The sequence below is a fragment of the Falco rusticolus genome, chromosome 2 (genome assembly GCF_015220075.1).
Source record: "Falco rusticolus isolate bFalRus1 chromosome 2, bFalRus1.pri, whole genome shotgun sequence".
NCBI lineage: Eukaryota > Metazoa > Chordata > Aves > Falconiformes > Falconidae > Falco > Falco rusticolus.
In genome coordinates this window covers 71,955,844-71,974,905 of record NC_051188.1, presented here as the reverse complement: position 1 = coordinate 71,974,905, position 19,062 = coordinate 71,955,844, and positions in this window count along the sequence as shown.

The following is a 19,062-nucleotide window of genomic DNA, read 5'->3' as shown; positions in this document are numbered from 1 at the left end:
AGCTGTGGGCTGGCTTCAGGGGCGGTGGGTTGGCTGACACGGATAATGTGCAGCTGTGGCTGGTTCCTGCTAAGTAGTTAAATAGCTCTGAGGGGTAGGGAGGAGGAACAGTGGATGAAGAGAGACCTAGAAGAAGCAGAAGGGAGAGCACCCTGGATACAGCAGAGGCCAGGAGCAGTGTGGGCTGGCCTGTAGAGGCTGAAGAAACAGCACGGACAGTAGATGAACTGTTGAAACCTTGTGGGGGTTGGTGGCTGTGCTGGGGCAAGGTGTGGGAACTACTTATTGAAGTTAACCTGGTATGTGATGGTAAAAGCCTTGTTGCAGCTGGCTAGTTTTAATAGTGTTGTGATAGGTAAGGAAGCAGTCACCCTGTGCACAAGGGGTCCCACTAATCCTCCTAGGGGCAAGTTGTCACTTCTTCCCACCCTGTGATACCAAGCACCCTTTGCCCAAACACGCAACTTGCCGGTTCTCACCACTGTGACTACTCCCTCCAAGGTAAGGATGTGCTGTTTCACAGAGAAAATGCAGAGGTTATATTTGCACTGTGCATACGATAAGTGAATAGAAGCAGGTCTGCAGACCAAAGCATATGTTTGTGAAGACCTGAGATGCCTTTCAGGAGAGTTTATTTTGGATTAGATCTTACTTGCTGTGGTGGACTACGTGCTAGTTAGGAGCTGTAGTGCTTTATGTGTGCCTCTGGCATGCATCTTCTGCTTTAATCCAAAAATAATCTAGTTTGTGCACTCTGAAGGCACTTAAGCAATGTGAGCCAAAGCACAACAGGGAGATCTGCTTCTCAACTGTACTTCTGGGGAAACACCAATGTAGAATTGCTCAAAGAAACCTGGAAGACTAGACTGGAAAGGTCGATACCTGTGATCTGGCTGTTAAATGTAGTCCACAAGCTCTTGAACATCCATTCTCTAGCTGTCCTAGGCCTCTAGTTTTTTTGAAAGATAAATGCAAACTATGTTAATCCTGTTGAATATAGTAAGATATTTCCTCAGGGTGACAACTTCCATTGGCAGTGCACAGCAAGACCAACTGTGCCAAAAAACTGTAATCAAAAAATCTCATTCAGGAAAGGACATAGAAAAAAGCAGAAGGTTTTGTTGACTTTTGCTACAGAATGCTAAAAACTGAATAAATATTTAGATACAGAAAATTGTTTTCCTTCCTAATACACCCCTCATAATTTTATGGGGGTGCTGAGTGTACTTCCTTATAGAAGAGCTTCACACTGAATGTTTTACATATATTATGGTGCCAGGCTTTTCCATAATCAGCCATTGCTACTGCTTTTTCCTTAGCACACCACAATAAAGCTGAGAGAACAGTAAAATCTGAGCTGTACAACTATTTGAATTTCTCATTTGGCCACTAAAATGAAGTATTTGCAAACATTTATAAACTCTTCTGAGATACGACTCTTCACTTATAGCTGTTATACTTCACATGGTTAAATATTCTTCAAGCTAGAAAGAGAAAGAAAATCTTAGTGGTGATTTAATTAAGGACTTTGCTGAGAAATGTAGGTTTGAATCCCCGTTTGTATGAATATTCATTTTACATAAAGTGTAACAGGAGATACTCTGCATTTATCTGACAGTTTAGCTGTCTTTGGGGAGGGTTACAAGCCCTGCTGTGAATCAGGCAGAATGGGGATTTGAATCTGGATTTCTCATGTTTCTGACCAGTGCCTTGACTCACTGAGCTGCATTTGGGGGCTGTCAGGGAGGGAGGAGACAATGACACCTCATTTCCCTTGTTTTTGTGCCTGGCTTCAAAGTCCTGGTCCTTAAAAGAAAAACACTGAGGATGAGATGTGGATGTGTAAACGTAAGTGTTAAAATGCTATTTGATCTGTCTTAGGATAGCGGGGCTATTTACACAGAGCTGGGAGATAGATCCTGGGATGCCTCACAGTGGGAGCCAAGTGGGGTATTCAAGGGGTATTCATCTGTACGTACACTAAGGCAACAGAACCTCAGTCTTAGATTCAGAAATGCAAAAACAAGATACCGATTTTTTTTTTTTTTTCTTATTTGGCCAAAGCTGAATGTTTATCAGAGAAAAACCATTCCCCAGTAATCTTCCTGTTTTATCTGATAACGGGTACTTACTCATGTGAAAATGAAGAGCAAATTACCAAGTTCAGGTTTACGCCATTGCTGTAGAGGTAAAGAGCAGAAGAGGTATTTCAGTCCACTGTTTCACTCACAGATACCTCTCCAGGAAATAAACACATGAGCAGAAATTCTTAAAATGTCACAGGCGTGCTGACCTTATGAAGCTCTATAAATGTTTAAAGGAAATGAGGTGGTAGCACAGGGCAGCAAATTCCTCATCTAAGTGGGAAAAAACATGTCTGTGGCAACCAGAGTGATCCAGCAACAGCAAAAGTTTTGCAATGTGTACTATGCTGGGCTTTCCTAAACAGGCGCTTGATGTTGGCACAAAATCACATCTGAGAAGGTAGCTGGGTTTTGCCTGTCAACAGAGATCATGTAGTGTATGGGCTTCATATAACAATTCCTTGGGGTATTTTTCAGCTTACCCATTTGCTGTAATGCATATGGCAGCTCAGACATATTGCCACAGCCGCACTGAAAATACTGTCTGAGGTACTTTCAACTTCAGTTAAAACTAGGTTTTAGTTCAATTTACTTTCAAGTAGTTACATGAGAAAATGGGGGATGGTCCATAGTTTTAATGCTTAAAAATTCAGATAATGAATGAAATTACCCTTACAAGAGAGAGCATTCTGGTTTCCACACACCAGGCAGGTTATTTACAGGGGTGGTTTTGCACAGGTCCCACTGACAGCAGCGCTCAGACACTGCTGCTGTCCTTACACAGGCTGTCTGAGCAGCAGCACCCATGCACACTGCTCTTGTTATCTCCCCAAATAGGAGAATGAGTTTAGCAACAGTATAATGCTGGAGCAGACATTAGTGTTCAGATGGTGGGTATGTGAGTCACTGAATGCACAGCTTTACTTCACATGGGCCTTGGCTTCCACTAATGTTATTCAGTTGTATTTTAAAAGAACAACCTCACGTGTTTTATACAAATGTGATAAAATCTCATGTGTTAGAAAGGTTGATATGGTTTTCCATATAGTCAAGGAGGCCACAGGCATACCTGTCAGTTGCTCTCTGTGAACTGCAGTTGCTATTAACACCTGAAGAATTCTCCATACTACTGAAGTCCCTGGCCTAGGAGGATCTCTTGGATTATGCATATATTTTGGACTATGGTTTTCTTCCATACCAGGGAGAATTGATGTATCAGTTTATGATGGGATCATATTACAATCTAAACTGAAAAATCATCTAAGTGGCCTTATCTGTTTTAAACTCATGCCAGGGTGTCCAGTCAGTTGTTGTTATTGCTATGATTTGGATGTCAATAAATAAACAAACCCCAATATCCTTGTGTTCAGTGCAGCTCACAGCTGGATTGCGCTTGGTCTCAGAAAATGGGAGAATGAACGCTCATGGGATGTGGGAAACACAGGATCCCTCTTGCTGTGTTACACATAAAAGAACTGGCAAACAGGCAGACCGGGTGACTTGCTTGAGCTCACACAGAGTCTGCAGGGAGAGCTGGACTCTTCCAACACCATTCAGGTCTCTTATTCACAAGTTCATCCATATCCAAACAGAAAATCCAGAGTTTGCAATTTCCATTTTCCATGTCTGACTTGTCCATTTCTCTGCTAATGAACCTCTGCTCTCCAAGCACCTGGCATCATCTTGCATAGTAAGAGAGCTCAAGATAGCACTGACATCTAACCTTCCTGCTACTGATGTCAGCCGGCAGCTCAGGGGCAGCACACTGCCTGTATTTTCAGAAGAGAGTGGGCTGTTTTCCACAGACTTTTGTGATAAGCCCAGCCCACCACCCTAACAGGGCACAGGATTTGAGGTAGTGCCAAACCATCCTGGACTGCCCCTTCCCTCCTTCCAGGCTTGGCTGTGTTCTGACTGTGTATGAGAACACTGCCTTAGGTTTTGGGGGTTATCTCATTACCTCTCTTTTCTGCTTTAATTCAATATATTGTACCTAATAATTTTTGGCTGCCATTCCATGATCCCTCTTACAGTGTCATGAACATGTGCTGGCAAAATCTTTTAGACATTGCTGAATACACAGTCTTTTTGATAGATCTATTTATTTTATCTCTGAGTATCCCATGATAGATACTTATTGCTTGTTGATTACAAATACTGAAGAAATTCAGAGCATCTGAAACCTGAAGTCCTTTCTGTAGACTGCATTTTTACTGTATTACATACATATGGTTACTTTGCAGACTGGCTGTGGCACCTCAGGCGAGACTCAGAATCAGGTTAAACATGATGCTCCCAAACAGTGAAAATAATTAGTCAGTTGAGAAGGCTTACGCTACCTAGCCCAGTGTACTTTCCCTACCTAGCCCCGTGTACTTTCCACCTCCTTGACCACACATTGCTAGATTTGGAGGGGGGGAGTCTTTCTGTCAATCCTATTACAGGCAGGCTACAAATACAGAGAATCTGGCTCATTTTGTGTGATAAGTGATAATTCCGCATGTTGGAAAGAAGGTTTTTGGTTTTATTCTGGCTCATTACATAGAATTACAAAAAATTTTGCTATGGCAGTGTAACTGTTTTGATTCAGGAATGGCTGTAAGAAAAATATGGCTCCAATTAATGAAAAAAAATTTAGGAAAGTGAACAAAATTTCTGGTACAAACTCTCTTCATCATACATGTAATTTTAGAAGAAGAGGTAACCACTCTGGGCTAGATTTCCTTTCCCAGAATATAAATTCTTTACTCAGAAATTTAACTGGACAAATAATAGACATTTCATTTTGGTGACTCAGTAATAAATTAAAAAAGATTTTAAATTAAAAGAACATAAATGTTTATTTTTTATTTGGTCTTTATTATGTTTAGACATATGCCCCCCTCCTCAAGTCACACAGAAAAAGTAATATTTGCAAGTCAATCAGAACATTTATTTCAATATAAATGAAAGTTTTTGTTTGGTTTTGTTTTTTTTAATTATCATTATTATTTGCTGGAGGAGAATTGACTGCCTTTATATCTAGATTTAAATCTTTATTTAATTCTTTAAACCTCCTCATGTCTGACATCAGGCCATAGCTTGCAGTCATCTAAAATGCTGACAGCCAAGCATATATTTAATCATATTTAACCCATCCATAAGACCTTGCTTTTCAAATGCAAAACCAAATAATCCACAGATACTCGGATTTTCCTTTCTCCTTGTTTTGTTGGATCTACTGAGGTGGGATTAAGTAATTCCTTTCCAAATTATCATAGAATCATCTAGGCTGGAAAAGACCCTTGTGTTCATCAGCTTCAACCATCAACCAGGAAATGGCTGGCTGCCTCTAGGTACATTCTGTTTTTCCAGGAGTAAGCGGCTGTTGCTTCCCATGGTTTCTCTGGGTGGGTCCACTGCCAAGTCCACCACTAAACCATGTTGCCAAGCACCGTATCTACTAATTTTTTTAAATACCTCCAGGGAAGGTGAAAGTACTAATGTATCAAAGCTTCATCCGTGGTGTTAGATACATATTTGTCAGGAATGACACCATCTCAGCTGATCTGACCTAGGAGGAGGCTGGACGGGCTTCCTGATCTCCCTGCCTCTGTGAGTCTGTCTCCCAGGGAAACTCATCGTTCGTGCCAGGCTCTTCTCTGCACCTTCAGGTCTGCAAGACACAGTCTTACTGCAAGTGCATTTGGCTCGAGCCCCAGTAGCTCAGCGGCAGGGCTTTGTATGCTGCAGTGCTGGGCTGGCCACTCCAGCATTGTTCATGTCAACACCTGGCCTGGGACATTTTTAAGGACTGTAAGTAACCAGCTTAGCTCTCTCATTCAACCTGGTTTTGATTTATCTGCTGTGACAAAATGTCCTCTGCAGGGTTCACAAAGCATATACTAGGAGTAAGTACCCCATGTGGCTGACTGAATACGGCTGCCCTGGGAGAGCAGACAATCATCTGTGCAGTGATTTCTTGCAGCAGAGAGTTGCAGCATCTTGGTTGTCTGAGTACTCACAGCCAGCCCAAGAGGTAACAGTAAGGTGCTACTTACGCTCAAAATTATGTATGCAGAAAATATTTCAGATTTCAAATGCTCTGAACTTTTTCAGTGTTTGTAAACACACGGATATTAAAAGTAAAATAATACTTTTAACCTAAGATGAATAGATAAATAGATAGTCAGTGATGCTGAGATTGGTGCCCTAGCTCTGTGGTAGCAGTTAGAAGATTATGGTCACATTCAGCGCCCGTGACATTTGGTGTGGAACTAGCTCTTGGGAAAAAAACATCCCTATCTCAAATGCTTAACAATATCCTGTAGCTTCCTTAAAAATTAAAACCACCAGTAACATGTCAAATAAACTTAAAGCAGGCTTTTATTTAGTAGCCTATAATGTGAACACTGACTTCAGGCTTGTTTCTGGGACATCTTCACAGAAGGGGAAGTCATTGGCTAAGCACTGTCCATGTACATTAGTGCATAATTCTAACCAGATATATAACTAAAATTTAAACAACACAGTAGAGGGAAAAGCAGGGAAGAAGGGGCAATTGTCATGCCAGGGCAATCATCTTCTGTGAGAAATCTGAGTTTAGAGGTGCAAGGGCATGAGAATCATGGAATGGTTGGGGTTTGAAGGGACCTTAAAGATCATTTAGTTTAAACCCCCCTGCCATGGGCAGAGATACCTTCCACTAGACCAGGTTGTTCAAAGCCCCATCCAGCCTGGCCTTGAACACTTCCAGGGTTAACAGGAGGAGAGAAATTTATGTGAAAGATTACAGATTCAAAAACAGACTACAGAATTGCAAATTTGAGATCTTTAGCATTACAAATGTTAAGGCACAGTTCAACCTGGGGAACTTGAGGAATTTGATGAGACAGTCATTATTCCTCAAAGAAACAGAGGCAAGATCAATAGGAAAATAGATAGACCACTCTGCAGCTTGACAGGGTTTTACAAGCTCCCCTAATTGCTCAGTTTCCTCCCTTTATACCTTTCAAAGCAATAACGATACATAGCTTTATCAGTCACTGCTAAGAAGCCAGTTTGACAACTTCAGATGAAGAACTTAGATTTCAGTTTATATGCCCTGCATAGGCAACATATTGCTTCAGGAAAGGGGGGAAATAGTAGGTCTATGGCAAATATGCTAACAGCTGTGGTTGATGGATGGTGAAGTGTAGCCTCTTTCAGAAGGAAGCAGAATAATTCTGTGCTTCTTAGGTCTTGCTGAGCCTGTGATGATTTCGTGACTACCATCTGTTGTCATGCAAAGGTTTCTCCCTCCACTAAGTGAGGGTCCTAGTGGCTTGGTCAGCCAGGGCTTTAACTGTAACTAACCTCAGGACAGTTCTTGTGAAGCCTCCATCATTTTGACCATCTGAGGACACACTGAAGAAGGGCAGTATTGCCAGGAGTATTTCTTAACAAGTCAGAGTATCCTTGCTTAACTGTCCAAGTTTTGCGAAACAAATTTCTCAAGAGAGCTCCATGTCTAGTTGCTTAGTATCAACAGCTCAATGGGTATGGAAAATTAAATAAGACAGAGTAAAAGAGCTAACAGACAAGAGTCTGTAATGCTGCTTTCTTGACAAAGAACAAGCACCTGGCAGAGATTTCTAGCATGAGGAACTTTGTAGAAGATATGGAGAGTAGTTTCTCTGGAGGATGACGTGATGCCCTTGTACAGACTGTGGTATACCTTGGTAGTATGCAGTAGAAACTGGTGGGTTTTTTGGTCTCTGGTAATTGAAACAACATTGCAACTAACTTCTGTCTTGTAAATATTTTCAAGTTCTGGGAGTTCCACCACTAACTATAAACTGAATGCAGGCTATTTTGCTTGAGTAATAATTTAAAAACTGCAATCAGCTATGCATAAATTGCCTACAACCATGCTGCTGCTCTTGTTTTCATGGATCAGTGCTCAAAGTTTGTAAAAAGAGTAGTGGCTCCACACTGAAGGCCCTTAAGAAATGCTAGTGTCCAGTTACCTATTTGGGAATGACATTAATTGCAAAATACCTAGGCAGAGTAACCACATAAAAAACTGCTAGTGACAACAGAATAATGCTTCTAAGGGCTTTTTCCACAAAACCTGCATGCTTTTGCATTAATTGAAGTTGACTAATAAGATGACAGATTAAAAGATTCCTTTTTCCAACCCCAAAATGCAAACCCAAATATTGCTGCAATGCTCAAAATTGTACTGCTGTGATTGTGTCTCTTGGGGCCACTCATTCTGGCATGTTTAGCCCTGTGCAGAGACCCTGCAAGCAGGGTATACACATCTTTAAAAGATAAGAGAATCATGTCTTAGCCAACACACACAAAAGATAACCTGTTTTAACAATCCACATGGTTTTGTTATGCTCCCCATCCCAATAAGACAATCAAAGAGTGTTTGCAGGCCAGGCAGGCCTTAGTCAGGAAGAGAAAGACTGAACTGTTTTGCCGCATGACATAGATGCTGTTGCTGAATTGCTATCCTTTAGCATCACCTTTGTTTTTTATTTTTTAGGATTTCAAATCCTTTCATTATACTGCTTTCCTTCTCAAATCCTTGAGCTACTAATGACCCTGTCTCAGAATTTTTACCTGTCTGCAATTTTATCTTCCTTATCTCTGCTCTACAGACTTTTTGGCAGCTCTTTTTCTCAAACTGAGCAATTACCTCAGAAATCTAAGCCAAGGTTATGCAGCTGGGCCATGTCAGTGTGGGGCTTCCCATTCCTAGTATGCCTGGGACAAGTTGCAAAGGGATACAGAGAGGGAGACCTACACCATCCTGCTTTTCTTATTCCCCACCAGGAAAAGGTCAATGAAACAAGGAATAGAAACTATAACAAAGACTTTCCTATATGCTGAAATTTCACTTTAGAAAAGCTTTTAAGTGTTATTTGAAAGGGCTTCTGAGGTAAATCCTTTGAGTTTTTCCTGACCACTTTCAAAATCAGATAGTTTGGTGTTACACATATTACTTTGCACTAGTAATGTGATCCTGCATTGCTGGTACAAACCAATTAAAAAGATAAGGAAGGATCCTTGCATGTGAGTTTGAGTCCTTCTGGCTGAATATTATCCATTCGTAAATACAGTGGCCTCTTGTACCCTCCTGGCTTGGGCTAGGCCTTTATAAAGACTATAGTAATGTCTCTTCTTCTACAGAACTGTTTATGGAATTGAGAAATATTTTAAATCTTATATAAAAGCAGAGGGTAATTTAGGTTAGAAAAGATCTCTGGAGGTCTCTAGCCACACCATGCTCAAAACAGTGCTAGCTTTAAAGCTAGGTCAGGTTGCTTGGAGCCTTCTCCAGTCCAGTTTTGAAAATCTGCAAGGATGGCGGTCATACAAAATCCCTTGGCAGGATAATCTGGAATTTGACACTCTTCACCATGAACACTGTTTCGCTTGTGGTCAGCCAGAATTTTTGTGGCAACTTGTGCCTGTTGCCCTTCGTTCTTTGTAGTGTATGTGAGGATAGTCTGCCCCCATGCTCTCTGCAACTCCGCTTTAAGTAGTGGAAGATGGTAGTTAAACCCTTGCTTTGTCTTGTTTTTTTTTGGGCTAAACAAGCCTAGCTCCTTTAACTTTGTATCTTATGCCATATGCTGCAGCTGCCCTCACTTCCCATCTCTGGACTCTTAAATATGTCAACATCTCTCTTGCACTGGACAGCCCAGACTAGACACACTGCTGCAGAAGTGGCCCCACAGATGACCAGCAAGCAGAATAACACCCCTTGACCTGCTGACTGTGATGTTGCTGATACAGCCCAGGATGCAGTCGGTCTTCATCTCCGGGCACATTGGTGGCCCATGCTCAGCTTGGCATCTACCAGGACCACTGGGCCTTCTCTGAAAAGCTACTTTCTAGCCAGCAGGCCCCAAGCCTGTCCTGGTGGATTGGTTTTATGCAAGCCCAGGTGCAGGACTTTGCACTTGTCTTTGCTGAAGTTCATGGGGTTCCTGCCAGCCTGTTTCTCAGGTCTGTCAAAGCAGCCCTGCCCTCTAGTTTATCAGCCACTCACCCACCCCCCAGTTGTGAATCATAATCATTTGCATAAATGTTGTCCTTAGTCTGTTCCCTTTCCTCAGCTGATGTTGGTAGGAGTAGGTAGTACGCCCTAATCAAAAGGGTCTTGGAACCTGTGGAATATTTTGTAACTGTGCATTCACATGGTTAAGTATAGAGTCAGACCCCAGTTGTTATTCACTGCCATTATTCCCTTCACTGGCTTTACTTTTTATTTTCCGTTTCTTGTTTTCCCTCAATTTTGGGTGTACAAGAAGGAAGTGAATGAAGTCCAAACTTCTAAAACAGTGAGAAATCCGTAATTTACTTCAGTAGGCCAGCACTGCCTTTAATATTTCAGCTTTCCTGTTATAAAAAGAAAAACTTCAGCTAAGAAAGGCAGTGAAATAAGAATACACCAGAATGTTTTATAGTTTACATGGCTAAACATAAAGCATAAAAAGCTTCAGAAATTATATAAAAACCAAAAGACCCTTACAGTAGAATAGGTCATTTTGCACTTTATTTTCATTTGGGCTTGTAATTTGCTTAAAAGCCCTGCAGAGAGAAGCATTTATGTTTTGATAAAAATGGTTAGCATATATGTTAGTGCACTCAGATTGTCTTGTTTGCATGGGCAGTGAAGTCTGAGGTTAATCTCATCTAATCTAAATGACACTCAGATTTTGCCAAAGAGCTGCAGAGCAAGGGATCCCATGTCTGTGCAGCTAAGTTGGCACTTACCTTCCAGATTTCTTAAAAGGAGCATTATTTCCTGATGCCTTATGTTTGGGGTTTTTTTTTGTGTGTGTCCTCAGTTCAACTCCAACACCAGAAAGCAATTAACTGTTTTCATCCCTGCTTCTGGCTGGATGCACAGGCAGTAGCAAGCTGCCTAGCTTTCAGAACATTTGACATGAAGGGTTAGACTTCCACTTCAGTGCGTATGATTCATCCCCTTGCCTCCTATTAACATTAATGGGGATCCCTTCACTAAAAACCCTGCAGTACACTGAAAATCTCTTTCTGTTTATAACTTGGGGTCATGTTGTTGTTTCTCCCTGGATTGTGTCCTGAGGGAATTATTTCCATTTTTGTGCCTGTGCTTTCATATAAAATAGGAGATGATTTTAACATTTTCAGGCAGTATAATTTGCCTTTCATGAGTGCCTAGGAGCTTCAAGATGATTAACATGTTGTGGTTCCAATTTCCCTCTAAACTTGGTCACACCAAGAAACAGTTCTTCTGCCCTCCAAACAAAAAAAGCAATAAAATACAATCCCCTAGATCTCTTCTTTAGTTTTATTGTGAGCTGCTTCAAGACCTGAAATCCCAATCTGCAGCTCATCTGGACTGATGCTTTGCAAGAGTACATTGTAGTTCCTGCATGGACCATGTGCATAGGTCTTGTTTTAATGTGCTGCTGGGAACATCAAAATTTAGCCCCTGAAAAGCACTCCTAAATTTCATAGCATACAAGTAGCCCTTCCGTGGAAGAGCATTGCTCTATGTATGTATAGGGTGAGTTACTGACTTGTCTTTGCAGCTGGAGGTACGTAACAGCAATTAAACAGGGAGTTATTTGGACATATGAATGCTGGCCACAACTGTCTCTTCAGGGTGTAGCAAAGTTGCAGCAAGATATGAAGTGAGAAAGCTGTTCAAACATTAAGGGGTAAATGCTTTAAGAAATACCCAAAATGTCTAGCATGACCATAGTGCAAAATGAAAATGCTGTGTTCAAAGGCTATGTTTATAGTAGTAAATAAAATGTGCCTAGGAAAAATCCTGGGCATTGAAGTCAAACGGTGCTGAGTGGCGTGCACCTCTGCAAAGGAACGGTCCAACTCTCCCTACGCAGTTTTCCTGCCTGCAAACTGCATGTGCATGTGGGATGGTCCCTGCCATGTGCTGGCTCCTGAACCATGCCTGGGAAACATTTGTGTCACACTGGCAGGTTTGGGTCAGAACAGTCCCAGACTACTCCTATTTAACTGTATAGAGGGTTGTACTGCTTCATTCACTAGTATAAATTAGTTCAAACTGTTTGCACATACATGTTTGCTAGTTTAGATAACTGGCATAAGAAAAGTAGTGAATATTGGGTCAGCTCAGCTTTATTTGAGGTAGCTGCCAAGGTGCAAACTTTTGACCCCAGGGGCTTACTGTGTATGTGGCCTTCTAACAGCACGAGTCGACATTGAAACTATCCCATCCCTGTTGCTGTTGCTGCCCCTGCTACCTAGATTAAATCTGCCACATTCATTTTATGGTGTGGACAGACCATATGTTCCTTAGAATTTAATTTCCATTTTTAAAATCTTTTGGGTGTTCAGCTGCCTTAGACTTCCTGAAAGTCAGCAGAATTTAGGTCACAAAACACTCAGCAAACTCTTCTGCACGTGCTGCTCAGTGCCTTTCACAGGCAGCTGGCAGCCAGGGCAGCAGTGCTGCAGATCAGCCCCAGAGGACGGTGGCTGGACCCATCCTGCTTCAGGGCAGACTCTTGCTGTGCAGACCCCCAGCTTAGCCACAGGTTTCTATGGCACAATAAGCAGATCTCTGTATATGAATGAGTTAGAGGCTCACATGCCTGTTGTCAACCTGCCCTTGCTCAATTATTTCAGTTTCTACAGCAGCTCAGTCATACCTGAAACCACTTCAGCTAGCTGCCTCTTGCGTATGATGTTTAGGAGTAAAGAGCTTCTCAGATGAGCTTTGCAGCCTGCATTAAGCTCAGTGTTTCTAATTTGGTATGCAGGCTAGCTAATTTAAGGCTTTTTGGGGTAACCTTACATTACTCCACAGGCACAGCATGGTGCTCAGCAGATCCAACATCAAGAGAACAACCAGGCATGCAGACTGCTGCATTGGGATACTTAACAGAAGCAGAGTTTATCACTGCCATGTGACATACTGGTTTGGATCTGTTGGCCAGAGGAAAGGCTTGCCTTCTCCCAGCCTAGCCCTCCTACCAAGCACACTTCCCACTTCTGGACATGTGTGGAATGTCCCAGGTAGACTTGGGTCCAAGCTGGTGAGATAAGCTGCCTGATGTCAACATAAGCTGCAGTTCGTATTTCCCTTGGTTCAACCCCAAGCTCAGGGCAGGAGATGAAGAGTAGTGTGTTAAGTAGAAACTTCACAGGTGTATACAGGTGGTTGGGAGAGTGTTGTGCCAAGATTGAAATATGGCTCACTCTCTATCACTTATGAACACTGCGAGGGAGTCTCTAATAGCTGCGAATGGCTAAGGCTCCATGCACAGTGGTTCCCATGGGTTCGCTGCCCTATGAAAATTATTAGAGCTTGAGTCAGAAGGAAGAATCCTGTCAGCTGAATGATTCACATTCATTTCACATTCATATTAAATATAACCATCCTGGCTACTAGCAGTTCTATTGCTTTAAATGAGGACTGATGTAGCCTGTTGTACTGCAAGCATCCATTTTTAAACAGACAAAAATTATTTAATAATAGAAAGTTTTGTTGTATTTTTCACGCAAATCATCTCCATGTGTCCTAACTTGAAGATCAACAAAAGACTAACCTTTCTCTTTCTTCCTTCCAAATAAACCCTTGGATTTTGGAAAAAAGTGGACATCACATAAAGGCAATGTTTAAGCCCCAATTTAAAGGCTAAGAGAGGTGGTAGCAATTATCATATGTATTTTATTAGCTGCCATATTTATTTCAGTGAGCTTGCAGCCAAACTCAGTCCCCTAAAAACCAGGAAAAACTCACACAGACCTGGGTTTTTTTGGTGTTTGTTTTTGTGGGTTTTTGTTTGGTTTTTTTTTTCAAGCCCATGGAATGTCAAGAATCACATTTCTGAGATTCACTGAGTACATCCTTGCTGGCTATTAAAAGGCACTAGTAATTCTGCAGTTATATTTTTCATTTATCATTGCCTTCTAGCACTTCAGAGCATAATTGTTTTTTTGTCACACATATCAAAGGATTCAATACCAAGGGTTTTTAAAAAAAACCAAGGTGGGGCAGGTTTACGACAGCCATATCCTGATAACGGAATGAATCACATCCTCAGAAATGCTGGGAGCTCCTTTTAATTATCTGCGCAACCAAGGTCCGACTGACTGTACTTTTCTCCCTTCACAGTTTTCATTCAGGTTGTATTCCTTTGGGGCATACTCATTGCACTCCAATAAATTACATTTGTCAATCTACTGCAAATGATGTTTTAACTTCTGGGTGTCTGTAGCACTTATGGCTGTGTTCAGAGTGCCTGCTGTGGTGCAGAAGATGACACCTGCTGTGGTACTCAGGTGATCTGAGTTTAGCTTGAGTTGACAGACCTTGGCCAGCTCTTGGGTCAACAAGGAAACCTGAGTTACATCCAGGTTGCGAGATCTTATGTATGTAACAAGGTCCTTTGCCCCTGTGTTCCCTGTGTTTGTGTTTTATTCTTATGAAGGATGTAATTTGGCCATGGGGCCTGTATTTCCCATGTTTCTTGTGCTGTGTTGAAGTAAAGAAAATAGGAACATAGATATCAGATAGCAGACAAGTTAGGAAACTTTTGTATTCCAGCGGCTTGTGTTATTTACATACACTCTTTAATACTTGGATTTTTAAAAATTTCTCATGACAGATACTGAAATTTCATTTTTTCAGGATGGCAGTCTACCACTTACAAGATATCCTTTTTAAAAGGACTAAATGCAATTAGTTGAGTACTTTTTTCAGGTAAGCACTGGAGGAGATTGCTTAAGGGGATAACCAAATCTCCTTTACTGGAGATCTTCAGGTACCTCTGCTAAGGACGTCATAGGTTTAGCAAGCTCTAATGTGGAGAGAAACAGATAGACTGAGTGACCTCTTGAGGCCCCTTGTAAGTCTGTCTTATATGAGTTTTATATGAGTTAAATCAAAGAAAAAAACCCTTAAATCCGTAAGGAAGATACAGGACTAAAACTAGGTTTTTCTGTTTGGTTTAAAAGTCTGTAGAGTGCAAACCTGGAAAAGGGCATTAGTTATCCTACAAGTTTTAAGTGCACAAAATAAGCTTTGAGAAATACTGCCCTGGGAAGACTGCACAGATATCAAAAAATATGACGTTGTAGACCTGGTTGTTTTCCTTCCTAATGGCTCTGTTTGCAGTGGCTTGAGGATGCTGAGAGACCACGTCAGATTTCTCGTTTGTCATCTTCCCTACAAAGAAAGGTTCCTACTTCTTTTTCTTCAAATACTGGAGTTCTGACATTAAAATGAGATATAAATCACAATATACAAGACAGATTATTAAGTCTCTTTCAATCCTGCAAGACTAATGTAGCATGCTACAACACTGACAGTGAAGTATCCTCATATGGACAATGGATTCAGCATGTTACAGAAAAGGGACATTTTCCATTTTTTCAAAGGTATAGTGCAAAGCTCTCCACAGATTGTCAAAGGCACATCCTTGCACCCATTATACTTGCTTCAGCTTTTTTCCAGAATTATTTAATGACTAAGATTTACTTGCTTTACTTCATTAAAATGCTGGAAATGGGGGCAACAAGCTCAGAGAAGCGTTGCCAGCACTCACTGCTTGTATTTCTAACCCTTTCTCTGCATGCTTGAGAGAGCTCTGCTTGTTCCCTCTGTCTGTTGTTATTGGTTGTGCTGTGTTTTGGTGGACATCTGGGCCAGGGGAAAAAAAAATATGAAGAAAGAGTGGGAAAAGAGGTCACAGATGAATAAAGGAAATCTATGAAACAATAGTCTATGAAGTAACGGTGAATTACATGCTAATTAAATTTCTCTGTATGTTTTAGCTTTATAGCATAGTATATGTTATAACATCTGTCTAGGTATATTGTCCCTGTCACTACGATAGTGATGACCTTACAAACATTTAGAAATAGGAATAACTATGGAAAGTTATTTCTGGCAAAGGTATGCTCAGTGGAAGTTTGGAAAACGGTCAATAATCCAGGCTTTATGGCCCATCTCTGACAAGGAAAACCTATAGCATGGGCAATGACACAATGATATTTCTAGAAGGTCAGGTGTTCCCATGGACTGCTTAAATGAGCTCTGGATCAGCTTTGGAGAAAAAGTCTCTTTAAACAGGAGTGTAATTAGCACCTTCGCCTCTTGATTTCTGGCTTGTGACATAAGAACTCAAGAGAACTGAAAACTGTCTAGAGAAATAATATATAGCATTAGGTTCTTTTTTAAGATGCTGATGCCCTTTGAAGAAGGAATAAAATTATTAAATAAAAATTAGATTGTTTGTATTTACTTTGCAATGGAAGATACAAGGCAGCAGAGCACCTGACTCCTGGTATTTTCTCTGTTATAGATGAACAGATCATTCAATCTTGTTCACAGACAGTGGAAAGAGGTGAAGTCTCTGAAGAGCTCCCTAAAGGAATTAAAAACTTCCAGTGAACAGAAGTGTGCTATACCAATAAAGCAACAATTTCTTTCTTTCTTTCTTTGCTCTTAGGTTGTTATAGACAGTTACACAGAGGACAGAATTGGTGTTACTGGACTGATGATCAGTTTTTTCCATGTACTTCTGGAAGCTACTATGAATCATGCTGACACCTTCTCTTTGGGTTATTATTGCACTGGCAAATTCTGTGATACATCAGGATCTTCAAATGGGTCTGTGGAGACACATGCTACTTATGGACTCATATTTCAAAACCTGATTCATTAAAGAATGAGAAAAGAATATTTTCTTGGCATGTCTTGGGTAAAACCTCTTACAGAAACATTGAAAGGTGTGATAAAGGTAACGTAAAGCTTATGCCTCGAATTTATCCTGGACATGCTTACATAGGCTGGATAAGATGTACAGTACGTGCTGAATGTTGGCATTTCTGTGCTTCCTGCTCTGTGCTCAGACAACCTGGTTGTGTCTGATTTGTAATGGTGAGAGATGGCAATAAGATATAAAATTGGTTCTAACACGGATTTATCAGTTATACTAGGAAAACAGGATTTTCTAAAATGATATATCAGGTCTTTCAGAAAAAAGCCTGAAAGAGTGGGAACATTGGTGTGGATATTAAATATCTGAGAAGTCTACACTGGGTGATTCATTGGTGACCTGTGAAGTGGCAACATTAGGACATCATGGTTAAAGAAGAGCTAAACAAGAATGATAAACAAAAAGAACCAAACCCCATGTTTTTGATCATAAATGGGTGTTTAGGCAAAAGGTATGCCTCTCAAAATCCTTATAGTGATGGAATACTGATCTCATATTGAATAATTTTCCTTATAGAAAGATTCTGACAGATCACATAGCACGCCTGCAAGGCACGCAATAGGGAGTCATGCAGAAAAATGATCCCATACTTCAGCAACTTCAATGAGAAGCTGTTAGACTGTTTTGTGTGGAGGCTAATAATAAAAAAAAAGGCTGTCATGAATTAAACACAAATATGGAAATAACTACATTCTTTATTTTAACTTCTCAAGGAGATGAAATGCTCTATTTATGTGCCAGAGATCCCTAAATAGCGATATGACACTTGAACTGAAATGGAAGCCTTCTTTGGAGATCTGAACTGGCATGCAGGCTTAAGTTAAGTATCCAGTAAAACATACATGACACCTTATACAAGGTTTTAATCTTCGCTGTGGGTGTTCTTTTGCAATGGACGCTTCCTCCCTCCTAGCACACGCTTATTCAAAAAACCTTCCATATTCATAGATGTTTAGCATGACTTTTGACCAAAGATAGTAATCAAGGGGAGACAGTCAAAACCCACCCATTCATATCAGATTTAACGCTGTGAGCTAAGAAGTAATAGCTCAAATTTGTTTGGACTGAACGAGAATGTTATGGCAATTATTATTCAAGCACTGTATCCAAACTGGATTTGGCTGGAATATTTAATGTGCGGTTCAGAATGCAGCGCTCACCTGTATTCACGGTTTTTAAGACAAACAAGAGTTTGTCACTCAGGGAGTTTTTCTAATGACATTAGCATTTTTAGCAGGTTAGAATGTGACAAAAACAGTGAAAACAGCTGCATTCACAGTGATGTGCAGCATTATCTCTGGTTAACTTCTGGTATACATCTATTATTTTCATATTCACAGTTGTAAGAAAGTTTTCTGTTTGATTCTGAATGGATAAACTTGTCACTTGAGTGAGATTAGCTAAACAGGAGTAATCTGTTTTCTTTTTCACCTGAAAATAATATACTCACTGATTTTTGTAAACTCACTTCACTTGTGCCAGCAATGCCAATGAAAATTTATTAGTGGGTCATCTTATTTGCAGAAAATTTTGATTTGGTATAATGCTGGACTGAAAGTAATTTCTGTTTTGTGGGGTGCCTCCACCCCGTAAATCCCTTGCATTACTTCACTCCTTCCTGTGAACCTCAGTAGTGTGCCCTGTGCCACACTCCCCTGGCAGGGCCTGCGAGATGCCGTGGCGCTGGGTCTGAGTGGGGCACTGTGAGATGGAGGAGCAAGTCCTGGGATTGTCCTTCCCACCCTTTGCTGTGGCACTGTAGCCCTGTCCTTAGCCAAGGCACCGCACAGCGATGGTGTGGCAGCTGTCCGTTGTCCCCAGCCAACCTGGAAATGTGGGGGTGGGATTTAGGGCTGGCACCTCCTGGCTCTTCTCCCATACAGAGCCAGGAGAGGCAGCCATGCCATTTTTCCCCTTTTATAAGCTTATTCTGCTGAATCTGAAATTTATTCAGGGCCTTCCCCCCACTTCTCCTTCCTGACAGTTTGCTCCAGAGTATCACTGTTCCTGTATTTAGGATTATTCTCCCGACTTACAGTCTCACCCTGCTCATGGTCAATTTAAACCCATCTGTCCCTTGTGCCAGTATTGTCTTTCTGTCTTCCTTACATGCGGTTCTGCCTTTCTGGCAAGCTTTCACCATCATTCCTCCTGGCCTAGACTTCATCAGATCAGGTCAATCAATTATTCCAGTCTCCTATTGGATAACATAATCTTCATTCTCCTACTATCTTAGCATA